The following is a 22,640-nucleotide window of genomic DNA, read 5'->3' on the forward strand; positions in this document are numbered from 1 at the left end:
AGGGAAATCAAAATGCAAACCAGAAGTTTTTGCACAAGCAAAACATGATGCTCCTTTCTCTCCCTTCCACTTGTCATATGTGACAACTCACCTTCAGTATATTCAGTTATCTTACAAGGGTAATGGTAATGCAAAATATACATACGTACATATGTATACTTGCAGTATATTTTCTGATGCTCTTCCTGTTATTGCTAAATGAAGAATTGACTCCAGTTTGTTGAATGCACTGGAGCAAGCATCATAAAAACTTTTTCTCTGACTAGATACATTTGCTGAAAGGAATTTAATTACATAATAATGTTGCTGCCTTATGCTGTCATTTCTTAGGTTGGCTGTAATCTAGTTTATTGGACCAAGTTCCTGGATGTCTTCTCCTACTATTCTAGATCATTCCTTATCCAAATATGATCATGTTACTAATGTAATTTTCCTTGTCCTACCGAGGGGGAAAAGATGTTTGTGTTTGTTCATTTCATGGAGATTTTGAAACCAAAATCATATCACAGTCCTATTTCCCATCTTTCCCTATTCTTAATTCACTTTTATGTAGTTATTTGGAGAATGCCATCGTGCTTGTCCTTTCTTACCAAGGAGACTCTGTGTTTAGATATGTTTTATTTGTTGACCAAAGTAGGGACTTCATAAAAGTGCAGTAGAGATGTATACCATACTCATCACCACATCAAGTAAGCTTTCCTGATTGTTGTTGTAATTTTGTAGCAGATGGCCCAATGGGTTTCCATCAGCAAGAAGATGCTAATAGTGATATAAAGCATGCAATTATTAAGTTTCTTGGGGATAGTCCAACTACAGGGAATATTCGTAATTTAAAGAAGCTTTAACTGCCAGTATATTTATTCTTCTTAAACCTTTCTAACTTTGGATATCAAGTGCAATAATACATTCTATTCCCTGTCGTTCTTGTTCAGGGAACGTGCCTAATTTTGGAATTACTGGCATCTGTACATCATTTCGGTGGTAAATTACGGTTGGGATATGTTAACCCCAAAGTGTGAGTAAAAACTCTTTCTGAATTATTGGAAGCTTCTTGGCACTTCACAGTTGATATATAGCAATTAGCTTAGTTCTCATTCTCTTTTGATAGCTTGTGTGAAATTAGTGTTGATTTTTCAGCACTAGAGTGATAGACAACTCTTCTGTTGAGAAAACATTTTGGTGAAAATTACATTTCAACTAAGCCTTATTTTATGTTAATCAGCTTCCCTTTTCAACAACTTCCTCACCTTCTTCTCCCCACCCTTCTCACCCCCTGCAGTGTAAGCAGAGAAATGATGGAAACATTAAACTCTCCCATGCAGAAGATGTTAATTCCTTACCAGCTCCAAAATAATTTAAATTTCAAAATTATTTAAACTATTTTGATAAAAGATTATAAATGATATAAATATATTCATGACTAGAATTTATGATTTCATTTTAGGTATCTTCTGCTCTGTTCTCTATTTCATTCTACAACTACTGAAACAGGGACTTACCACAAAAAAAAAAAAAAAAAAAAAAAAAAAAGGGTGTAACTCCAAATCAAAATTTATCTCTGTCACTAGTAAATATGGGTAGAGTAACTTTACACATCTGTTCAAAGCTACGTTCCCTGAAAACAATAATGAATAATGTCTGTCATTAGAGGTTAAAAATCAACAGTTTCTCAAAATAAGTGGCCTTCAGGGTGTACATCTGTGACATAGCTGCCCAAGGTAAAGTTAGAGCTTTAGCTAGAGAAGAACTAACGTTTTAGACAGTATCTAATGTTTTAGTATTTATGTACAGCAGGAATTTGGCCTTCAATTGACACATTTTGTATTGTTCTGTTGATTTGTCTAATGACAACTATTGAAGATATGATTTCATATCTTTGTGCTACTCACTCAGTCCGGGCCAAAACAGCTGAACTGTGGTGCAAATAAATGGAACAGTCATTGGGTTCATTAAGAATATCACATGCTTAACTGAGACACCCTAATGAAATTCAGGAAAGCTTTTCCAAACTGCCTTCCTCCTTATCTTGATTTTAGAAGTTTGGAATGCTTCTAAAACTTAGCAACAAATGTTGTTTTCTAAATGCGATCTGATATCCAGATGATAACATTCTGGAGAGAGAGAAACTAGGAGCTATTTTTAGGAGAATATCCTTATTCTGTCTTTATACATAAAAGAAATATCAAAGCCATACATCAACAAAATAGATCTCTCTGAAATCTGTACAATACTAACCTATAAAATGTTAGGAAGACCCCTCACTGCCATGTGAAGGTCTTAGGAATGCTAGACATGGGAAAAAAAATTAATTAAAGTGTTCTTTCTTAATCTGAATAATGAGCCTCAGAATGATCTTTTAGAACTTCACGCTAATTAAGATTCAGCTTGGATTTTCCCTTAGAACCATCAAAGGAAGTAGTGAAAGAATGCAATTAAAGTGGCAGAGTTTGATAACTTAGCAGAATAGTTCTGCTTTAATATAGAAAAAAAAACCTGAATATCCTAATGTCATCAGCTTCTTGAAGCAGCGATAAAATTGAATATCTATTCATAACCTTCAAATACTAGGAAACTTCCAGGACATTTATGCTTATCAGTAAATCAAACAAATGGCACCAGCTACAAAACCATTCTTGTGTCCTTAACAATAAATGGTAGAGCCAAACCTGCTCATACTGGAGTCATAAATTCATTACCTTGTTCAGCCTAACAAAGCTATTTTTCTAAATAAGAAATATGGGTAATGCAAGCCATCTGTGTTTTGTTTGTTTGTTTGTTTTTTAAATCTAAATGTCCTTGCCTCTCCATTCTTACCAAGGGCTCAGTTTACGTTTGATAAAACCGTAGCTGCAATGAGCTTCCATATACCATCTAAAATGGCATATGCATTTACATGTACATATGTATATACACATATGTGTACATAGGTATATAATTTTTTTTCTGCTTAATACTGCCACATTTGAAGTTTAGTAAGCAGGAAATCCAGAACAATCATCACTTTCTTATCCCAAAAGATAGTGGACATCACTTCACACGCCGAGGGCTATATCTTGAACTTTTTTAATGAGAAATTCCCATGTCACCACTACAAGAACTACAGTTTTGATGCTGGCTTGTAGTGATGACACCACATCTCAACACTGATAATGACGCAATCCAAGAGACCGACACCTTCAGCCTTGTATTGGTTCAATTGGACCTGACAAACTTGCACACTGTGTTCTTTCTGTTCCTGTGTGAGCATTTGTGGGACCCACACAGTACAAACTTGGTGATATTCTCACATTGCCAACATCATTTCTAGCACACTGAAGCCAATATGCAGCTTCGTATAGAGTCCCCTGGTCATAATCACCAAATTCATGCCAGTGAGCTGATCTGGATGCTCTTTTCGGGGTGTTAATAACTGTGCATGGTGATCCAGAACATGACTTGTCTTTCACATCACTGTCATCGCTGCTGAAGCACACCACCCACCACCTCACTGTGCTCAAATCCACTGTTTGATCTCCATAAATGTTCAGTAGATGTTGATGAAGTCAATGTGTGCCATTTTTTCCACATGGAGGAATGCAGTGACATGCCTTTGCATCATATGCACTACCATATCAAACTCCATTCTGTCTCACTGCCCCTCTGTTGCCATCTGTCACATGGCAACACAATGTAACAGAATATTGATGGAAAGGTTCAACCTCTACTGTCATCCCACCAGCATCCACCTCTGACATCATGGGCCAATGTAATAAAATGGGAGGCAAACAACAAAAAAAGACAGCCTCTGAACAGCAAATTAATATTCTTTTCCTTTCTTTGGTAAGATAAGAATTATAAATAACCTGATGAAATGATCTTTTGGGGATTTATGCTCCAAATGTTATGCTTATGAACCTTTTTTTTTATGACAAGTACAGGAGAAACTGATGCTTTTATTGTGGTATAATGATATTATCTAAATGTTGGTCTGTAAGAGAGTAAGTGACTTCATATCTTCAGCTGACGTATCTCAGTTTTGAATGTTCCTTTGCAGACATAGCCAAAAATAACTGCAACCACACATGTAGGATGCAGCAATGTCTTATTTTCCTTTCATATTATCACTCTCTAGCATCATAAGGAGACTCAGAAACAGTTCATGATTTCCTGTGATGAGAAACTTGTTTTCATATCCTGAATGGATTTTCATATCTTTGGAAGAAAATCTTTCTTGTGTACATACACATTCTTCATGTGATCAAAGTGAGGTAAGAAGATATATTCAGATCCTTCTGAGTATTTAATGAAGATGTTGTAAGTCAAAAAAGCAAAACTGGTCTATTACACCACCTTTCTCCATCTTGATCTGTATTTCTGTTTACAAGTGGACTCATTTTCTGAACTCTTTTAGATAGTCTCTCTCATTTTGAAGTGGTTGAGCATGACTGTGTTAATGTTGGCATTAAGCACATGACTGTATCAATTATTTTTTTTTAATCTTGAAAAACAACTTTCACTCTGACAGTAAATTCCAGCTGGGTGGTTTATTCAGGATCAATTCTTCTACCTGCCAAGAAAGGGCTGTTTCTTTGAAACAGGAAACGTTTCAAAGGAAACGTTAGGGTTTCTATAAATGGTTTTTGTTTTGTTTTGTTTTGGTTTGTTTTTGTTTTTGTTTTTGGTGTGTGTGTGTATTTAGTTGTGTTGCTAGTTTTGTTTTCTTTTCTCTCTCTCCCTGTTTAAAAAAATAATTACTCTTCCTTTTTGGTAGAGACCATTCAGTATTTTCTGAAAAGAATGCTGCTTTGGAACTCTATTCCACCATTTTCATTTTCACAGTGTTTTCTCTATTGTTGTAGTATTTGGAAGAAAATAAAGACAGGGGATACTGTAATAGCTTTAAATGTTTCAGTCTCTAGACTAGAATAGATCAGAAGCATTGGCTGGGAGCTCATATGAGCACATCCTTATCACTCTACTGCACCACAGGAATACTAAGATTTTCTTCACTTTTTTCCTACTTTTTCTCTTCCCCTGACTTCACATTAAATTGACAACTGCTGTAAACCCCAGACACGAGGAACAAATAATTTTAACTAGCTGAATCAAGCCTTTCAGAAAAAGAAACAAGGTTACAGAAGGGAAGACAAAGGGACCCTGAGAAGTTCTGTACTTTCTATCCAAGTGCTGACATCAGCTGTGTTAGATCTCCATCAAGCACTCACTGAGGTAGGACTCATTCTGTCTCTTTTAATTAGAAACATTTGAAACATTTTTTTTTCCCTATACAACAAATACAACAAATACAATCTCTTAGCTTTATTTTTCCAAAGTTATTGCTCTGAAGAAATAAGCGAAGGCGTTAGCCTATTTTCTGTGGAAGAGGAAAGCCTCAGTAATCAGGATGGAAGGAATATGTCTTTGAAAATAGTTAATTTCTATGAATGTTTAAAATTGCAGGTAGGAGTTCATTGTAAATGGAGGCAGCGGAATCTTTCTCATGAAAGATAATGAGGCTTAGTCACCAACATGGCAGAAGGCATCTTAGACATTTGCACATATTCTTGGCTGAATCCTCTGCTGTAAGTTAGCAGTGACGTGGACTGTTCCTGCCCCTAGAGCCCCTCTTGACGTAAGCGTAAAATCTAGCCTTGATTTTAGGCACTGTACTGTGAGAGCAGCCTGCCATAAATCCCAAGTGCACAGTCATTACAATTTTATCTGATATCATCTGTTAGCTAAAATAATGCAATCTTCAGGTAGGGAGAAGAGAGGGAAATGTTGATCTGACTTCCAAAATCGATCCTAGCCTTTTGCTAGCTTTTGTTAACTGAGTCAAGCTCAGCATTCCAGGCTTTTTCTGTGGTCAAGAGGGAGAGAGAGGTTCCCCCAGAAGGAGATTCAGAGTAAGAGTCCAATTTAGTCACTAAACTGCTGCCACAAGGAACACATCTCCCACTCCCTAAGCTTGTTGAAGGGATCACAGGAGGTTAACCTCACTGGGATAAAGTTGTCTTTTGTGAATATATCATCACATGGCATCACTGAGATGCAAGCTCACTATTCGTGACATATAACACGTCAAAGCCACATAAAGCTCAACACACCATCATCTTTGGTTTCTGACCCTCTCTCTGACTGCATTTGTGTAACAACGGGCATGTACATTGACATGCTGAATCTGTGTTTTATGAATGTCCCAAATCTGGGTTTAACAATATTTTCTCAGGCACTGAGAAAGTCTGGGAATTTCAACTTGGCACACATTTGGAGCCAAAAATATAGAGCAGCAAATGGGCATACGAAGGACCTGGCTAAAATTCATTGTCGTTATCCCAAATGTCATTCTGAGTGTTCCCAGAGACTTTCAGGCTCCTGATAGACTTGATCATGCCAGTATATCTGAACCTAATGTGCTGGACCTGTCAGAAGCAAGTCCCAGTCAGCATATTAATTCATAAGCTTTATAAATATGATTCTTTAAAAGACTTTTGTCTTTGTGTTATGGATTTTTGTGATCTAAACTTAGAACTAACACCTACGGCAGTATCAGTCCTAGCCTGTGTTCCATTACACACACCTGTGAGCAAGCGTAGGAATGCCAATAAATAACTAGTGTTACTGGAGGGATATTATAATTACCGTCATGTTTACTAACTGGGAAGCAGCATGTTATTTCTCAGTGTTCTATCAAAGTCTCTTTTGTTATTCTATAAGATAATACAATGATATCCAGAGTGTGGCTGTATGCTAACATTTTGTTTACTCAAATCCTACATTGCACTTAACTGGCCTTCTATCCACAGTAATTTTTTCAAAGTTTTCCTGTTTCTGTCATGCAAAATAGAGTTAGCATCACATGATAATAGATATCTAATTCAGCTTCCTAAACCATATCTACCGTGACTTATTATTAACTACCATACAGTGATCCATCATTGCTGGATGTTTCCTGCTTTGCAGATAACCATTCTCTCACTTTTGAAACTGAAATACCTTTTTTCCCCCCTTTTATTAGTTGTGTTTACATCAGGGTCAGCTGTTGAATGAAACTTATGTGGTTGAAGACTTCATGATGAAATTGAAATGACTCAGATTTGAGAGATTGTCTTAAGACTTCTCAGATAGACTTGGGCAGTTTCTTCATTATGTATCAGACCTAGCTGCCAGCTGAAGTACAACATGAAGAACACCTCAATTCACAGTTTTGTTTGGCATTAGGCTTAAATCCAGCGCACAGACAGGAAAGGCTGAACTCTCCACTCCAGAGATTTGCTCACTTCTTTTGGACCTGAAGAATATTGGAGTACAGTAATTTTTAGCAAAACCACTGAAAATACTCCTTTCTTCTTACGTGAGATCCTGTTCTAAATAATAAGTCATTTCATCATTATTGTGATAATGTCTTGTTAAAATACTCAGTTCAAATATGAACGGCATTGCCGTAAGTCCTCTAGGAGGAATGCACAATAGGCATGTCAGTTAAAAGCACCTGAATACAAAGAAAGAAGGGAAAGGGGGGAACTGAAATGTCAAAGTCCTGTTCTAAAATAATCCAATGTATTCCTTATGGAATCAGTCTCTGTTGAGCAAAGAGCAATTTAAATTTGTTTGATTCAGTGTATAGCTGTGTAAATTAGACTTCATTTCAAACTAAATTGTGTCTATTTTTTTTCTTTTACTCAAACAAAACGCAACATGATTTCTTTTCTTCTTAAATAATAGATAAAACATGACTTTCTTCCATAATATATTTCATTTCTCAATTTATAAAAAGATGCACTGTATGAAAAATTCTACAGGCTCTTGCAGTGATTATATTCTTGTGCCTTGCATCACCAGCTATCTAAAAAGAATGAAAGTATAAGAAGTACTTTGTTTTCTTTCCAGAATCTGTTTGTTTTTTCAGACTGAACTTTTATTTGTAAAATCTGTCAGACAAAAGCAAGATCTCTGTTTGAGGTTGTTAGATGTAAAGGCTCTTGACAAATTTTATTCTTATATTTTAGCTAATACAAAGATTCATTATAAGGTAGGGGAAAATAAAGTTCATCAAGCTGAGTGCTTGAACTCAAAGTATGTCATTAAATGTACTGTGGGTGAACTCCTCCTGCCTAAGAAAACAACAAACAAACAAACAAAACCAACATTTTCTGGTCGGTATTTAGATCTCTGGAATAGATCCATAGACAGTACTTGGGTACTTGGTCTAGGGGCTGAAGCTTAAGAGCTAAGAAAATGCCTCTTGGCTGACATATCTTCACCTTCTTGCATTATGGTTGTGGAAGTGAGAGGAAGTTCACGGAGAAGTGGGCCCTGTGGTCTCAGTGTGGATCTTATGTTTCACTTTTGCTTAGTGTTATGTCTCATTGTTTGAAATATACATGTCTAAATTTTCTTTCTATTGTGGCATGGTTTTGAAAGTGTGCATAAACAGTGGAACAGACTGCATTTCACTTGGAGTTAACTTACAGTAGCTACTTTGAAAGGGATTTATACAGCAGTGATAAGTTAACCTTACAGTGCCCTTCATCTTCCATGTGATGGCTACTGAACATCGGTGAGCAAAACAATGTCTTAAGTGGTGATTTTTATTTTGCACTGTATTTATGAATAAGGAATTGTTCTTTGATTTTAATTCTTTCATTTCAGTCTCCTGTTACTGTACCTTTTCCTTGAGGGAACAACATATTCTAAATTCATCTCTTTTGTCTTTCTGCAACTTGAATTACCTGATATGGTAATGGACTTCTGTTTTCTCTAGTTCTTCTCTGCACAGTTCTGTGTTCCAAAATCCATTCAAGCTCCCCCCTTCCAGATTATCAAAAACCTTGTAAGAGGAGGTGTCACCGAAATTTTAGACATGTTTGGAATAGTCGAAGTTGATTAAAACATTTTGTGAAACTTGGAAATTCTGATAAGGCTCTGAGTTTGTAACAGTCCAGGCTCTCGTTTATTCAGTTTTGGGTGCATTCCCCAGCGTATTATGTTCAGCAGCTTCCACATGTAATAGTAGTGTTTTGAGAAATGTAAGAGACTAACTCCCCAAATTGTTCCTGGCATTTTTCATTCAGTTTGGTTACACATCTGCAGTCTGTGAAGAAAAACTTTTTGCAGTGCATTAGATGTAAGCACCAGTCCAGCAGCTTGGCATCTCTTCTGCTGGTTGAGGAAACATTGCTGCTGCCTGTCTATTGTCCCTGTGATTGGTTGTGCCTCATCAAGCTGCTGCACACGGACTGGAGTCACAGCTTAAATCCAACTCCTGTCACCATACATGAACTTAGACAACTAATCTGGTCCATGCACAGGCACCAGGCAAGAGCTAAAATGTATTCCATCTTCTAATAAACTGTTCACAATATTTGTCACTTAGAAAAGGAAAATTGTTCAAATTCTCCAAAATTTACTTGGACATGAATGTTCATTTAGCCAGCAATGAGCTGAAAGGTGAATGGAACTTCTGCTTATGTTCTAAAACTTTCTAGACTACATGCGTGTTACTGGAGCAGTGATCAAACTAAATTGTGGCAGTTAACTATGGCTTACTGAAATCTTCTGTAGAGGTGATGAACTTAAGCTAATCTATTCAGTTTTCAACTGTTAAAGTAAGGACAGACTGTCCCTCAAATTTGCTGCAAAAATGGTTGCTCAAGCACTACTAATTAATTAAATGTGATTCTAAGGGAAAAGACTTCAGTCCATGGTGCATCTCTGTTATTCCCTTATTTTACAGAAGCATTGCCTTAATTTACCCTTCAGTCTTTTTTCACCCTTAATCATGAAGCAAAGGAATGCCCTTTGCTGATGTTTTCTATTTTCCTGAAACTTTTAATTTTGCTCTTCTGCATTTAAAAACAAGAACAACAAATATTAAACAGACTTCTCCAAAAACAGACTTCTAGCCCACCACAGTTGCTAACAATAGTATTGGTAGATACCCTGTAGCAGTTTTGGTTAAACCAAGCCTGTAAACCATGTAATCAGTGTGTTTTGGGGATTGCCCTTCTGACTGACATTTTCCCCTTCCTTCAGGTCCTGTTCCCTTCAGCTGCCTTCTGGACATCACTGCCTCTCTGGTGGAACAGCAGAACAGATGTTAACTACAGCAGTTGCTCTCAGTAAATGGCTCACTTTCTGTAGTGGCTCATCTACCTTCTGGCTGAGCAGAAGAACAATCTGATATCAATTGTAATGCCATCCTCAAAGCCATCCTTCAAATGTGTGCAGTGGGAGAAGTGAAGGGTATGCAACAGACAGGTATGTGGTACTGTGGAGACCCAGGATGCAGCTCCTGCAGCAAGCATCCCACAGGCAAGGACCAGAGGTTGCCTGTCATTGGGATGTAGGGGTCTTTCTCCATCCCAAGGCTACAGTGTTATATGTCACAGGACTTTTACTGCTATCACTTGGTAACAATTCATCAGAAAATATTCTGTGTCTTTCGCATTGAAGTGAAAAAGTGTGAGCCCTGTCACAACACGTTCTGACCACATGCAAGCATTCTGGTGCCTGTCACTATTGCATCATCTGGGCATTTTCATTCATTCTATGCATTTGTTATTTTGATCTTAAAATGCCCCTCTGTGCAATTCAGTTGAGATATTTCCGTTTTTAATAATACATTTTCCATAATGCTTTCCTTCCTCCTTCAGACCTCTCTGAAATCGAGCACTGCAGTCCACTGACATGTTGACAGTTTTACATGAATTAATGAAAAAGGAGTTGGAAGTGACTGACAAAGATTTGTTTATTATTATTAAACCGACTGTGAATATAAGTTGCTCTACTGAAAAGAAAATTAAGAGAAGGAGGAACTGAAAAAAGTATCAATCCGCAATGTATGATTAAGAATATATTCTATTCTTCAATCAATGAATAATTTTAAGAACTAAGGCTGCTGCCTGGAGGCAGAAATCCTTGTTCTGAATTGCACTCAGGACTGCCTTACTGGTATGGCTAATATGCTGAGAGGAAGTGAAAATGGATATTTCAACACTGTGAAAAATACTAGCTCAAAGTTGGTCCTTTAATGGAGAAAGAAAAATATGAATCATCTTGGTAACAAAACAAAAAGATATAAGATGAAAAGGTACTTGCTGGATAATTTGTTATCTACTTTTGCTCAGGTAAAAAGCTGAAATACATAAGTCTAAGAGTCGCAGAAGTGACACCTCATCTTTTTGGAGGAACGCACTGTGGAATGTGTTAGCTTACCGTATCACGTCAGGCTCATGCTCTCATCATTTGCACACACTCCTATTTCACACCCATGTTTCCTTTAACACTTCAGCCTTCCCCATCCGCTCAGTGTTTGCCTTTGCCTGGTCTGTGGTAACAACGAAGCCTGGCACTCACCAGGCCTGGACTGCATGGCGCAGGCCAGCTCAAACAAGGCTGCTTCCTCTTTCTGTTTTCCTGCCCAGAGAGGCCAGCCAACCAAAGATGAAATTCCTCCATTCCTGGAACATCTGGCTGAGCCTCTCAATGCTTGTAATTATCCTCCCACTCCCAGCTCTCTGCAGGTGCAGGGAAGTGTGGTGAAGGTTCTGTGAGAGCACAGCTTTACGGTGGGTAAGTTCACATATAAATCTCACGTAAATGCATACCATATGATTTAACATACATTTTTGGTTTTATAATTTTTGCTGAGAGTGGATCTCACTGATAAAATGCCAGGTGGAATAATATCAGTTAAGAAACTTAGGGCAAAACCTCCAAACTTGCAGTGAGTGCAGAACTATGTATTGTCATCAAAATCTACATCTCAACATCATATGCTGCCATATCACTAATGCTTTTACCATCTGCCTACCCTCATTCACTTTTTATCCCTTCTCTCAACACAGGCTCTCATTTCTCAGCTGCTTTTTGTCTTCACTCACTGCTCCTTCCTCGTCAGTCAGCCACTTGCTGCCCTCATCTCACACAGAAACCCCAGGAAAACCTTCCCATGCATTCCCTAGCAGGGGATGCTCTCGTAGTCCAAACATGAATGTTGCCAGAGCCACAACCTGTTCCTTGTTCAGCTCAGCACAGCGCATCTAAGCAGATGGTGAGTAATGGCATGCAATGCCTACTTATCTTCCTGTGCTTTCCTCCATATGGTTCCTGTATTAGGCCTGGAAACAAACTGAAGGAGGTAGTATGAATAGGAAATGAATTCCATTAAGCTCCACAAAGTTGCTGTTAAAAATTGCTGTGTCCTTGTACTGATACAAGAGCGGCTGAGTCATTTCAGACCTGAGATGGGAATATGCAGCTCCCCTGATGTTCGCAGGGTTACAACTACCTGTATCACATAAAAATGTTAAGATATGGTGCATGAGCTTGCAAGCCACTTCAGCACACTCTCCAGTTTCTCATTTTCTCATTAAAATCATCTCAAAGCAAGTGTGAGATCTTGCTGCATTCATATATATCTAAATGTTCTGATATGATGCAGGACTACACAGTCCTAGAAATGGATAATGTTGCTTGCTCCTTTTGGTGGTGTGGTAGATAATATTTAAACATATAAAACAGCCTGATATTAAAAAGGATGTGCTTAGATAATCTTAGATTTAGGCTTACATTATTTGGGGTTAAAAGGGGCTGCTTAAAAATGTCAAAATTTCAGGATTTAGAATAGCATTCTCAAAAGAACCCTATAAGGGTTTATGAGTGTAGCTGTCACTACAAGCATACTACTGTAGCATTCAGTGAAACAACTTCCTAAATACCTGAAGGCCAGAATTACTTTACAGCTATTTTTGGTGTATTAATTTCTCTGTCACTTGGTGCTAAATCCCCAGGAGACAGCTGCAACATGAGAGTTGCACAAAACCCAAGAAGAAATGAGCAAGAACGTACCATCCAGCAGCAGCCCTGCAAATAGGGAAAAGGGAGAAGCAAGTCTTGGGTTCTTGTCCCATCTTCAGGGTTGGTTCATGGATTTTACATTGAAAAATGATAGAATAAATGATTAAAAAGAAGAAGAAGAAGATGACAGAAGAATCAAATCTGGGAGTGGAAACAAGATGTTCTCCTTCCAGGAAGAAGGAAGAAAGGAAGAGAGGGCCTGGGTTTATTTTGCTTTCCTAACCCCAGATGTCTTGTCCACTGTAACCACCAGCCTGTAGGAGAACCTACGAAGCAGCCCAAACCTGAAATGGGGCCAACTTACAAGAAGTAAATAAGGATTCTTCAGTTCCAAAAGACAGCTCACCTATGCAACACTGGCATACTACAGTGGCTGCTCCAAAAGTAATGCTTCCCATTTTATTTTGTTGGCAAACTATGACAGAGACAGACATTGATACTATGGCAGTACAGGTTGAACCTTTCCCCCGATATTCCATTACATTTTGTTGTTGTGCAACAGATGGAAGCAGAGGGGCAGTCTGACAAAATGGTGTCTTACATGGAAGTATGTGTGAAGCAAAGGTGTGTCACTGAATTCCTCCATGTGGAAAAAGCATACTGACATTCATTAATGCTTGCTGAATGTTTCTGGAGACCAAACAGTGGATGTGAGCACAGTGAGGAGGTGGGTGATGTGTTTTAACAGTGGTGTCAGCAACGTGGAAGACAAGTCATGTTCTGATGGCCATGCCCAGCTGTCACACCGTGAAATGAAGAGTGGTTTTATCAGCTCATCCACACAGGAATCAGCTAATGGTGGTGATTATGCAAAAAAATAGTGTTTTGTAGAGAAGAGTTTGCTTTATCAAACACTATTACCGTGCTCTTTGTATCTGTTGCAGTTTCTATAGAAATAAATAGGAGGCATTACCTCAGAGCAGCCGATGTACATACCACTGAAAAATTTCATTGCCTCAAACTTTGATGTATTGCTATAAGTTTTTTTCCAAATCAAGAGAAAACAAAACAAGAATCTCTCCTCAATGACTCCACACTGCCCTGCACCACATACAGTTCCTGAGCAGCAGACGGTTCCTAGGGGAGCTTGGTTGCACGATAAGTGCTGGTGCTATGAATTGTTGCAGTGGGTTACAGAGTAATCTCAACTTTTGTTTGCAGGAGGGAGTCTGGTAGCCCAAGCTTTTGAGGGTGATATTATTTCCTTGATTGTATGATTAGACTGCATGGCTAATCCAGTCCATCCTTGTAATGGACAGGTGGGAGTCCTAATGAGCCATCATCAGCTCCTCCTGAGAGCTTCCACTTCCCTCAGTCTATCTGCATTAGTAGCATTTGTGTGTGTTGTGGCCTCCAGCCATATGAAGATTTCAGTGAGCAGCTCACAGAGGCAAAGAAGGTAGCATCCACAAAAAGTGGAGATACTCAGGAGTAAGTATAGACACCTGGCTCCCAGTCCTTGCTTCACTGGTTGGTTTATGTATTTAAAATACATTTTTATCTTATATTTAACATCTACATTAGAAATCTTACATAAACCAGTCATTGGAGCAGGGGCTGAGATTCAGGTGTCTCTGGCCCTCAGTGAATGTTCCTGCTATGCAGGATACAGCTCCTTAGGTGATACAGGCAGAGGAACATGCTTGTGGAACCTGTCAGGCATAAATTAGACATGGGGAATTCAGCTCTGCTGTCACTGAAAGACTCCTAGACATACCGAGAAACATCAGGCACTTGGTTTAATGCTGAAAGCAGAGGACTGATTGGTAGCTGAAAAATATTTGGATGCAGGCACCTTAAGATCAATCATGTATTTTTAAAATCTTACTAAATACTTATTTGCATCTTTAGGTACCTAAGTAACTGCAACAGTTTGATTTCAGGTCAATTTAAATACTTGTGCTTCTTGCATGTTATTTTAAGACTTTTCCCTTAATAATTTTTTTTCCACTCTAAAAGTGGTTTCCTAATGCGACTCAGAGGGAGACTGTCATTAGTAAGTCATTAATGAGCCTGCAACTTTGATTGTGTTCATTACATGTCAAGTAAGAATTATTTCAATGAAATAAATTACTTTTTTTTTTTTTTGCCTAATCAGTAGGACAAGAATTCATGCTCAGCATCCCTTTACTCTGAGAGATTTGATCCTTTTGTTTGAAATATGTTAGCTAGAACTGTTACTTTCAACCTATATTTCTGGTTCTCAGCTATTAAAACAGAAATGTATTTTGTTTGTCTGACCAGGAAAAGGCACTTTGAAAATATCTGTCCTATTGCCTAGGCAGCCTCACTAAGGGGTTGTGCTCACACTTATAAATTACAAAAACAGAAGAAAAAAAGAAGAAAACATAAAACTCTACTGTACATAAGCAATTATTTAAAAATAATCATTTTCTGCTAGCATTTTTTGGCAGCATGCGCTCTGAGACACGCGATAATATGGAACTAGCCCAAAGACACTGCTGCATGTTAGTAAATATCACGTGAGTTTTCAGGGTCATCACCCAGGACTGTCACAAAACAGGTTATGTCAGAGGCAAGCTGAGCATCAGCTTTGAAATTCCTGTTCGATTAACTGGTGACCTTCTTGAGCCTTCTGCAGAATATATTTAAGCATTAGAAAGAAAATAGATGATGAGAAAGTCCACAAAAATACTCTGTCTTTATAGGTGCAGCAGCTGGATCATACAGTGAAGTGAAAACCTATGGGAAGTAGGGCCCCATCCTGCAAATATCCGTATATTCACTGAATTTTGTTTCTTCCAACCCCCAGGGGACAGGACAGCACTCCAGCTCCTTCACACTGAGGCAGAGCTTTTCTGAAGGACTCGAGTCCGCATTTGCACGCCTCATTTTCTCATTGTTCAACTTTGCTCCATGACTTGTTTGTACAACAAAGGTAAGCATGAAATAGGCCTTGCTCCAGAGGAGGGTGTTTCTAAGGTATTGCTTATATACATATGAATAAACACAGTATTTTAATTTTCTGTAGACTAGCATTATGTTCATTATTGCAGTAAAAACTTATGCAGAATGTAAACTCTCAGATGTGATAAAACAGTATCACCCTTTGAAGACTAGTTTCACATTGAATACACTGTATTTTTAAAAGCTGTTAAATTACGTGTCAGTTGTAAACATTCTTTGACTATCCTGCAGCTAAAACAAGATGGAAGTTTACATTTAAAATAAGGAACAAATCCCTGAATATTTCACCCTCAACCTTGTAAGCAGCTCCATGGTGCCAGGATGCATTACCTTCACCTGGAATCCACCAGATCACAGTAATCCATATATCATAGAACCATGGAATGGTTTGGGTTGGAAGGGACCTTTAGGATCATCTAGTTCCACTCCCCTTCAATAGGCAGGGACACCTCCCCCTAGACCAGGTCGCTCACAGCCCCATCCAGCCTGGCCTTGAATGCTTCCAGGGAGGGGGCATTCACAACCTCTCTGGACAACCTGTTTCACTGTCTCACCACGTTCACAGTAAAGAATTTCTTCCTAATATCTAGTCTAAATCTACATTTTTCCAGTTTAAAACCACTTCCCCTCATCCTGTCACTACATGCCCTTACAAAAAGTCCCTCCCCAGTGCATATATGTGTATTGATAAAAGATATACCCACAAAAAATCCTATTAAAAAGTTATAGAAGAAGGATTCAGCCACACCCTTTCTTTCCCAAATCAGAATATTACTCTTTTATTGCAGCAAGACCACTCTAGTATGTCAGTGGAAATTTTCATGAATTGATATATTTGATGAAGGTCCTCTTCATCAAATGGATCCTCTCCTCAGTGTAGGACTTCAATTTTGTTCAGTGCATACTGCAATCATCCCATTATGAAAAAAAGATTCTTGAAAATGTGAATGAAATGAAGCTGATGCAGTGTTGGTGTTGTGAGTATGCCTGTACTTAACCTCAAAGTAGCATTATTTACTGCTTTCCTGCTGAAAAACTGGATAAAAGTTGATGTAACTCATACATCAATTACATTTCAGTGCCACTTAGACTATCAAAATCACTGAGTCAGTGAGACAACTCACATGAAAATATCTTTTGCTAGATGGTTAGGGTTACATGACAAACTTATCATTTTCAAAACTTTAAATTGGATTTCATGTCATATTTATTGTGAACTGCCAATGAAGTCAGAAAAATACCTGTTTAAAAAAAACCCATACTTCTACGCTCTCCAATAGACAGACAACCATAGATTGCAAACTACTGGTCTTCATCTAATCTACCCAGAATTTAGATGACCTAGAGGTGATGAGAATTGTTTGGTAATGTTTTAAAATGTTTTGGGAAATATTTGTAAAATTATTTGAGTTCCTAAGAGAGAAAAGTGTCACTACTGTCCAAACTGTTGCCGTTATGTATAGATACTAATTGCAGTGTGTTTCACAAACAGGTGAAACTCAACTGTATTGGTTAAAGTAACATTCACAAACGAGAGATACAAAAATGTAGATAGAGCTATCCAAATATGTTGTGCAAAGCCAAAAGAATGTAAGAAAAAAATAATTATAAGGAATAAAGCAGTGATTAAAATGATCGAAATGTATGAATATGAATATTGAAGTATAGACCAAGAGTGACACATGCAAAGCTGGGTGAATAAGCCATGGAGACTGTCTCTACTTCTCTTTCCTCCCATGGTACTCTCCAAGATGATGAAGTGTGGATTTGTTTCTCTCCACAGTTCCTTTACCCCCAGTAGTGTCTCCCATCACTTCAGCTTCACCACAGCACTTCTGCATGATCTGGGACTTTCCTTTTGTTGTATTTCTTTTGGGAGGACAGTCTGTGCAACCTGCTAAGGGATATGTATGTGCTTATTGTGGTTTCCCAGACCAGCTGCGGGCCACTGACTGTAACCGCAAACCAGCAGCAGTATGAGATGAGACCCTAGGGAAGTGTGGACAAACCAAACAAGTGGTGGCTACCCAATCCTGGACAGACAGGAGGGGCATGTAGCTGGGCTGAGCGGTCCTGTTATGAAATTTTTCCTGCTTTCCTTACAAACTGGCCAGGGAAGCCTTTCCCTCATTTAGACAGAGAATTGTGTGTTCTGCACAGACACTTCATGAAAAAGTCCCTTGGGTAGGTTAGATAAGAGTACAACCTCCTGGACATGGTAATGTATGAAAGGCACTTCAACTTCTCCACTCATTTAACATTTAACTTGGCAAAAAAGATGTGTTGCTTTATCAAGAAATGACAGGCAGAGCCCATGACTATTAAGGAAGGAGTGATGCTGAGACAGACAATTACGACTTGGGTAAGTGTTGGCTGCCCCAAACCCCCTGAGATCTATTTGTTGTTCTGAGCAAATTGCTTTTGTTTTGTCTTTTTTTCAACAAGTGAATGTATTTTGACTTTCTTATGTAATTGCATGTTTGCCTTTCTTCTCCTCCAGACCTTCCAGTGATGGTACCCCTGAAGCTTCATGGTTTCATCATCTTTAAAGTCTAGAGGAAACCTCTACCATTACTAAGAGAGATGGTTCTCTGGGTAGAAAATGGAAGGGTTTTGCTTGGTTTGTACTATAACATAATATTCAGCAAGTGGCAGTTTCTCTGGTGGATGGTGATACTGCTCCAGCACACTTATACAATGGGATATCACTAATGCCTCCATTTGGTAGATTAAATGCTTCGATTCTTAACTTTGTGATTTCTTCTGTGAGGTTGCTGACTGTTTTTAGTTTATTTTATACCAGAATGGATGCTTCCAAGAAAATCTTCCTGAATATATTTTATTTATGGTAGCAAATTCTATCAATGGTACCTCTTCATTATCTGGGAAATACTTGCCCAAAAGTAAGGTGTGTGAGACAGACAGATAATTGCATAGAGTTTTCCCCTACCTCATGCATCTTTTGAACAAAATCATAACCACAGAACCTAATATTTATTTCTATTTACTTGTTAATATACCAGAGCTCCACCTCTGGACTCTCATTCTTTTTAAAACAACAGGAAAATGACATTTAAATACATTGCTCTGATAATCTAATGATATGAAAATGTTTCTATTTTCTTTGGGTTATTGTAAGATGTCTGTTCGTTATAAGGAACCTGACTCCACAAGTGCTGAAAAGGTCACATCCCCAGGACTTCAGTGAAGTCTTGAGCTGTTCACTTTCTGCAGAGGCAGTCAGCCTTTCCAGAAGGTCTCTTCACCAGAGAAGGAAGACAGGACTTTCAGCTGCCTGTAACTATTTGTTCAAGATATTGCTTGAGATGTTCTTACCTGTTGATAGCCATCTGGTAGAATAATATCATGAATAATGAACTACAACCAACAACTTTTGTGTTTTTTGGTCAATGCATGAGAAGTCTCCAAAATGGGAAGTGTTCCTTGTCTTCTGTGGAACCCATCTTTTGTTTGGCTCATCACCTACAGAATTAAATGACTGCTGCCTTTTTGTTGAAGACCGTAAGAAACAGTATGTGCAAAACACCTGTAGATAGTCAGAAGATGAATAAGAGACAATTACTTTGTTTAATTCAGGAAAGTCAAAAAGCATTTGCAGTCATTTCTCACATGGTACAGAGCACAATATTCAGCATCTTGGTATTGTGGACAAGTGAATTGATATAAGTTTGAGTGTGCTTTGAGGAAATATAGAAGTTATTATTTTAAGTAATAATAATAATAATCTCCCTGAGGTGGAAATCAAGATACCAGGAAAAAACAATCCATATACTTGAGTTCAGTAAGCCTCAGCAGATGGCTTGAGGCTGTCTGGTGCCTATCACATGAGGCTGGAAAGGTGCTGTCATTGGTATGGTTGCCAGCTTCAGGCAAGCTCAGCTGTTGGTGGCTGAAGCCCTGATCCTCAGCAAAGCCCACCACTCTACAGTTTGTCAACTGGCAGTGACCTCAAGGATCCATACAGCAAAGCTCAGCAAGATGCTTCAGTCACAACAACTGGGGTTGCAGCAAAGGGTTTTCCCTTGCTGGTAGGGTCCAACCACTGCGGTAAGTGCTATCACAAAGCTGTTCCATTACATTAACCTAGAACAAGTCCAGCTAAAAAAATGGTGCAAAGCTAACAAGGGGGGGGGGGGGGGGGGAGGTATATTAAGATTTCAGTGAATGACAAAGGTTTGATCTATCTGAACTGCAGCTGTTGGCATGTGTTGTTTTGGGCCTCTCACTACAAGAAAGAAATCAAGGCCCTGGAGTGTGTCTAGAGAAGGGCAATGAAGCTGTGATGGGTCTGGAGCAGCTGAGGGAGCTGGGATTGGAGCACCTGTGATGGAGTCTTGTGGGGAGCAGCTGAGGGAGCTGGGATTGTTCAGTCTGGAGAAGAGGAGCTCAGGGGAGACCTTATTGTTCTCTACAGCTCCTGGAAACGAGGTTGTAGTGAGGTGAGGGTTGGCCTCTTCTCTCCGGTAACAGTGATGAGAGGTAATGGCCTTAAGTTGTGCCAGGGGAGGTTCAGATTGGATGTTAGGAAAAATTTCTTCTCAGAAAGCATGGTAAAGCCCTGGAACAGGCTGCCAAGGGAAGTGGTGGAGTCACTGTCTCTGGAGGTGTTCAAGAAACGTGATGCAGTGCTGAAGGACATGGTTTAGCGGGCAACATTGGTGGTAAGTGGACGATTGGACTGGATGATCTTAGAGGTCTTTTACGACCTTAATGGTTCAACGATTCTATCCAGTATTGCAATACGTTTGCGCTGTTTTGACGCACCTTCACTTAAAAGGCATCTCTTGGGCACGGTTATTTACCAAATGTTTGGAAGCCATTAGGAGTCACGTGCTCACTGCTCTCGGGGCCCTGCTTCTGCCTCCGTGAAGTCGGCTCATTGCGCAGACGGAAACCAGCCCTGTTTCTCGAGGTGTATCTGGCAACCTGCTGATTGCTCTCTCACCCGCGCAAGCTGTGACCCTTTCCAGCTGTTCTTAATCTGGTCCCTTAACCTTTAAAGAAAAAACCAGCACCCCACAAACATAACACGCCAGCTTTCCGTTCGTCAGAGCCAAACTTTGCTAACAACATCTAGGTTGTTTTCAAACCTGGCTTCAAACATAAAAGTGACTAATAAATCTGTATCCCGTAATAGGCTGGAAGGCCATTATTTAAAAACATACTCGGCTTTTACGACCCATTTCTAGTAAAAATCCCAACTGCACCTCTCTGATGCTCCCCTTCTGCTGCTTACATCCCAGATGATGGGTACGATAGCCAGAGAGACGCACCAGTAAATAAGTGAAGGCTATAAACCTGTCTCAGATTAGAGATTTGTGTACGTGCGAGGGGGAAGAGAGCGAGGAAATTCAGTTTTCTAATCTGCTCATTTCCTGGCTCTTAATGTTCTGTAACTTCCCCGTTGCCGATTCCATTCCTCCGTGCTCGCTGTCACTGCGTGCTGCTCCGTTCCCTGCGGTGAGACAGTGCCGCTGGGGGGCTGCGGGCTGCCCCTGCCCTACGGCAGCGCCCCGGGGCACCCGCGGGCGGGCACAGCGCGGAGCCGGAGAGCCCGGGGCGTTGGCAGGAGCGTCGCCCGCTGGCTTCGGGATCCGGATTCGGGCTCCCCATTAGAAGACCGCTACAAATAGCGATCAATCATCATTCGAGAGCATCCATCTTCCTGACTTTTTTACGGCCTCGTAATTGCCCCCTCCCTGATAGGATTTATGCCCGGCCCGGTACGGGGAGCTCTGCTGCCCGCCTGGCACCGCCGGCTCCTGAGGGGGAACGCGGAGCGGCCGCAGCCGTAACCCCATCCCCCCCTCTCCCCGGCCGCCTTCTGCCCAATCATCGCCTCCAGCAGCCCCCCGCGCTACTCCCTCTGTCGCTCCGATCGGGCTGGGGCTTGCCGCCGGCCTCTCAGCTGCCTCCGGTCCCGGGACGAGGAGCGGGCCTCGCTCCCATCACCTGAATTTCCCGTGCAAAAGTCACGGACCGTCCCGGCGCCGTTCGAAAGGGAAACGCTTTCCCTCTCTCTTCCTCTTTCCCCGCTTCCCAGGCAGGCTGCCTCCCGGTCCCTCTCGCGGCTCCCGCTCTCCCAGCAGCGCTCCCGAACCCCGGCCCCGTGCCCTTTCCTCGCCGAGGTTCGGCTGTTTGTCCCCCCCCGCGGGGCACGGCCGGGCCCCTCCGGCGGGCAGCGCCCGGGGGGAGGTGATGGCCTAGAAACCGCGCGGCGCTCCGCGGCGGTGCTGCTGTGCCGCTCCCCTCTCTCGCTGCCCGCGGCTCTCCCTCTCCTTTCGCGGCGGTCGCGGAGCAGCGGGGAAGCCCCGTGCCCCCCATGCGCGGCGCGGGGGCTCTCAGGCGGCCAAGGAGCGCCCCGCGAGGAACGCCGGTGCCGGGGGCGGCCCCGACCCGCCGTCCCCCCGGCTCTCGGCGCTGACCGGGCCGGAGAAACCCCTCCGGCGACGGGTCCGTCGGGGCCGCGGCCGCCGGCGGCGGCGGGGCATCCTCAGGCGGGCGCTGCCGGACGGCACCGGGGCGTTCGGGCGGCGTTGGGGCGGCCCCGGGCTCGCTCCGGCCGCCGCTGGCGCTGGCGGCGCGGCCGGCGCGGGGGGAGCTGGCGGCCGAGGGCGGCGCGGGGCCGCGGGGCCGGGGCTGGGGCTGGCTGCCCCCCGGCGCCGTGCCCCTGGGGCTGGCGGGCGCCTTCCTGGGCGCGGGCCGCTACCTGCTGCGAGGCGGCGCGCGGCCGCGGACGGCGGCGCTGCTGCTGGCCGCCTGCTGCGGGGGGGAGGCGGTGGCGCGGACGGCGCTGGCGGCGGGGGAGGACCGGCGGCGCTCCCTGGCCGCCGCGGGGGTGGTGCTGAGCT

General features: G+C 41.3%; 1 long non-coding RNA gene across 10 annotated transcripts in view; it reads left to right on the plus strand.

Moving 5' to 3' along the window:
• LOC101747754 overlaps nt 1-18,517 on the plus strand; it is a 106,130-nt gene extending 87,613 nt beyond the window's left edge. For 4 of the 10 annotated variants that reach the window (XR_006932308.1, XR_005842792.1, XR_005842800.1 and 1 more), the window contains 4 exons: nt 4,112-4,247; nt 10,015-10,239; nt 11,829-12,034; nt 15,614-18,517. This is a non-coding gene — a long non-coding RNA (uncharacterized LOC101747754). Of the gene's footprint in view, nt 1-4,111; nt 4,248-10,014; nt 10,240-11,828; nt 12,035-12,773 lie in introns of all 10 variants that reach the window. The other 6 variants (XR_005842785.1, XR_006932307.1, XR_001468158.4 and 3 more) reach the window with 4 other exon arrangements.
• Nucleotides 18,518-22,640: the final 4,123 nt, after the last annotated feature.

This window comes from Gallus gallus, chromosome 1, assembly GCF_016699485.2.
Source record: "Gallus gallus isolate bGalGal1 chromosome 1, bGalGal1.mat.broiler.GRCg7b, whole genome shotgun sequence".
Taxonomy (NCBI): Eukaryota; Metazoa; Chordata; class Aves; order Galliformes; family Phasianidae; genus Gallus; species Gallus gallus.